Genomic DNA, 3862 nt, shown 5'->3' on the forward strand with positions numbered 1-3862 from the left:
CGTGACTCAGGCTGTTGCTAACTGCTGGCTGGTATCCTTGTGACACCTCTCTCCTGATGCTGAGGTGTTCAAGCCTTGCCTCTAGCTCAACAGGATGACCAAGGGCCCAGGACATCAACTCTCCAGGCCCGTGTTTCTCTGTACTGGTCCTTCCCACCTCGTCTTCCAAACAGCCTTCTCTGGTGTCCCCTTTGCAGGGTGTATTCACAGCCTCCCAGGATCCTGGTCAATCTGCAGTATTCCCTCCAGGTATCAATCACCCTGGAGCATGTACTGGGCTGGATCCAGAGGGCTCTTAGCTCAAAGTGGACATCTTTGATGCTTCCTGTGGACCCAGTGTTTCCCAGGTCTAATCAGAAGCCCAGCAGTCCTATAACAGCCAGCCAGTGCTTGATCATGTGTTCTGTGGCTTCAGAATGTCCTCACGTGGCAGTGTTCCAGCTGGCTGGGACTGGCCACATGTGTGTGCTGTGGCCTCCAAGCATATCTACACAACTTCAGCACTTAGCTCCACACTCTCATCCAAAACACCGACCACCTTCCACCACATCTGCCTCCTGGATCCCCGCTCATAGAACTCAAATCCCAAAGTCCCCACGAAGGTGACCTAGTTTCAGGGCTGACATCCTGTGCTATTTTCCCCACTTTGAGACGGATTATTTCTTTGCCCCTTGGAATTGATGCTAATAGGGTTTTGCTGTGCGTATTCATAATTCTCTGGGCAAGTCATCTGGCCATGCGGATTTTGTGGAGCAGAGCTCCTCAGACTTCACTGCACATAGGCATCACTGGGGAGTTCTGTTTAAATGAAAATCCAGTTTGTATAGGTCTGGGGTGGGGTCCGAGAGCTACATGTCTGATTCGCTCTCAGGCGCTTGTACTGTACCTGGTAGAGAAGATTTATCTGTGCAGATACAGGGGCAGCCTAGTTCCCTCAGCTCTGGGCAGTTGTTCTCACTTGCTTGGTGCAGTCTCATTCTCCAAAACATAGAATCTACTTGTTTGGAAAGGAGTCTATGTAGCTCTTCTAACTTATTCTTGTGTATGTGTGTGTGTGTGTGTGTGTGTGTGTGTGTGTGTGTGTGTACGGTATATGTGCATGTTCTGTGTAGATGTGTGTGTGTATGTGTATGTACGGTATGTGTGCATGTTCCTGTGTAGACGTGGTGTGTGTGTGTGTGTGTGTGTGTGTGTGTGTGTGTGTACGGTATATGTGCATGTTCTGTGTAGATGTGTGTGTGTATGTGTATGTACGGTATATGTGCATGTTCCTGTGTAGATGTGGGGTGTGTGTGTGTGTGTGTGTGTGTGTGTGTGTGTGTGTGTGTGTGTTTCTATAGAGGTTAGAGGACAACCTTGGATGCCATTCCTCAGGTGTCTTCCATCTTTTGCTGGAGACAGGGTCTCTCATTGGCCTGGAACTTTGCCAAGGAGGCTGAGCTAACTGCCCAGTGAGCTTTCAGGGAACTGTCTCTCCCTCCATCGCCATCTCTGGGATAGCAGGCATGCATATATGCCTTCTGGGGATCCGAACTCAGGTCCTCGTGATCACTAGAGAAGCACTTTAATGACTAAGCCATCTCCCCAGCCCAAGTCCAAGTTATTCTTGGGGCTTTCTCTTACTCACACATGAATGTGTTTGGCAAGCTTTTAGTGAATAGCTATGGATCAGGCCCCATGGCCCCTACCATGCTGTGTAGATCTTGTCCTCATTCTCTGCCTTTTCACACAGGTGAGAGACCCTCTTCCCAGAGGCTATGCTCCTCAGCAGTCTCTCACTGGAGAGGAGCCATCTTTCACACCAGCCAGGAGGTTACTGGGAAGATGGATGCTGTAAGTGCATCTGATCTGGGAGCTCAGGTACTGAGTTTTATCCCAAGTGCCATCTGTGGGTTCATCCTCCACCTACTCTGGCTTTGTTCTCAGATAGCTGTTTTGTTGTGGGAAACCATGGCCAGACTTGGGCAGTTCTTCTTATGTTTACCTGTCTCTTGCTCTCTCTGTATGTATATGGTGTGTATGCCCATGTATGGATAAGGGTGTGGGTGTGCATATGTGTGTTCACACATTTTGAGGCCAGACGTAGATGTTGGATGTATTTCTTGATCACTTTCCAGTCTGTTTTGTGAGACAGGGTTTCTCAGTCACCCTGGAGCTCATCAATTCAGCTAGGCTGGCTGTTGAGTTTCAGAGATCTACCCACCTCCACCTCCTACTCAACTCAGGTATAAATATACACTATTACTTTAGGGTTTTATTTGTGTGCTGGGGATCTTAATTCAAGTCCTAATGCACTCCTCAACTGAGTTATCTCTCCACTTCTTTACAAAGACATAGAATGCCCCTTGTCAAGTTACATACAATAATCCCCCCAAAATGATGCCAACCACAAATCTGTCCAAAGCTGCCTTCTGGACAACCCACCCATGTCCAGCCATACCCATAGCCCTTCCAGGATGCCTGTCCACCTCTTAGCACTACCAGGGAACACTAAAAGCCGGGTGGGGGGAGCTATTGACATCTGGAGGAGACCCCAGATACCCGAATGGCATCAGGCCACAACCTTGGCTTGACCTCCCCCCCATCAGCCCCTCTGAGGACCTCAGACAGCAACCTGAGCAGTCACTGAGATCTAAAGGTTACAGTCTTGACAGTCTATCACTCTTCTGCAGGTGTCTCTCACCTGCCAAGCCAGGGTCTGCAGTCTCAACTCAGCCTGAGATTCACCTGAGCAGGTTTCAAAGCAGCTGCGGCAGCCTAGACACCAGGGCTTTGCAGGCTCCTGGCTTAGACAGTACAGCCCAGCTGGGACCTACGGTGATGGCCAGGCTTGGCATGCTGGGGAGTAAATAATTTTAAAATACCAGGGGTACAAGGAATCGTAGACTTGTCAATTTTCACCCTTTCAGTTTATAGGTAAAGTGACTTGCCAAAACCACACAGTGTAAGTCTAGAACAGGCAGCTGACTTCCAGCTCTGTGTTCTTTTTATAACCCCTGATTCCACACATGTCAAAAGGGGAGCTAACCAGAACATAGCAACACAGCCAAGGGCAGAAACGCTCCCTGGCATATGTGAAGAGGAAGAAAAATACTTTGAAAATATTAAAGGCCACTTCCAGATGTCAAACGAATGTCATGAACACAGCTTTAAGTTTTTCAACACACTGAGACTAATTTAATTTATTTAAATGTCTTTGTTAGCTTGAGGAATTCTTAAGGCGGTTCTTCTTGTCATGTTACCCCACTAGGAATCGCCTGCGAGCTACCTTGAACTGGAAATAACTGGAAAATTCGTTATACTTCAACTGATCAGGATTCAAGACACTTGATTCTTAACAGTTTGTGTAGGATCAAAGATATGGCTGTTCTCCAAGAAACCTGGGATGTTTACATCAAAGTTGGAGTTGAATCCTTTTCAACCACACACTTGCTCTTTAGTGCTCAGATTTGAGTTCTTGTTGTAGATCAGGCGTGTGAGTGTGTGTGTGTGTGTGTGTGTGTGTGTGTGTGTGTAAGTGTGTGTATGTGTGAGCACATGTGACTGTTTGTGGGTGTGCACACACACAGCCATAAATGTGGGAGGTACATGTATATGTTCAGGTGCACATGCACACATGTGCAGGTGGAGGCCATAGGCCAGCCTTGTCATTTCCCAGGAACTGTCCACCGTATTGAGACAGGATTCTTCAATGACCTGAACTCACCAAGTAGGAGAGCCCCAGGGGTCCACCCAGCGCCACAGCCCAGGGCTGGGATTCCATCATAAAGCATGACTTTTTTTTTTTTTTTTTAACATAGGTTCTGGGGCATGGGCTTAGGTCTTCATACTTGCGTAGCAATCGCTTTACTGGCTGAGCCAT

The 3862-nt window shown here is 48.0% G+C and overlaps 1 long non-coding RNA gene across 1 annotated transcript; it reads left to right on the plus strand.

Moving 5' to 3' along the window:
- The first annotated feature begins 1738 nt into the window (after nucleotides 1-1738).
- LOC131905840 (uncharacterized) lies at nucleotides 1739-3399 on the plus strand. The gene is made up of 2 exons (XR_009378050.1): nucleotides 1739-1860; nucleotides 3251-3399. It is a non-coding gene; the product is annotated as an uncharacterized LOC131905840 (long non-coding RNA).
- The last annotated feature ends 463 nt before the right edge of the window (nucleotides 3400-3862 follow it).

Source organism: Peromyscus eremicus, chromosome 3 (genome assembly GCF_949786415.1).
Source record: "Peromyscus eremicus chromosome 3, PerEre_H2_v1, whole genome shotgun sequence".
Classification (NCBI taxonomy): Eukaryota; Metazoa; Chordata; class Mammalia; order Rodentia; family Cricetidae; genus Peromyscus; species Peromyscus eremicus.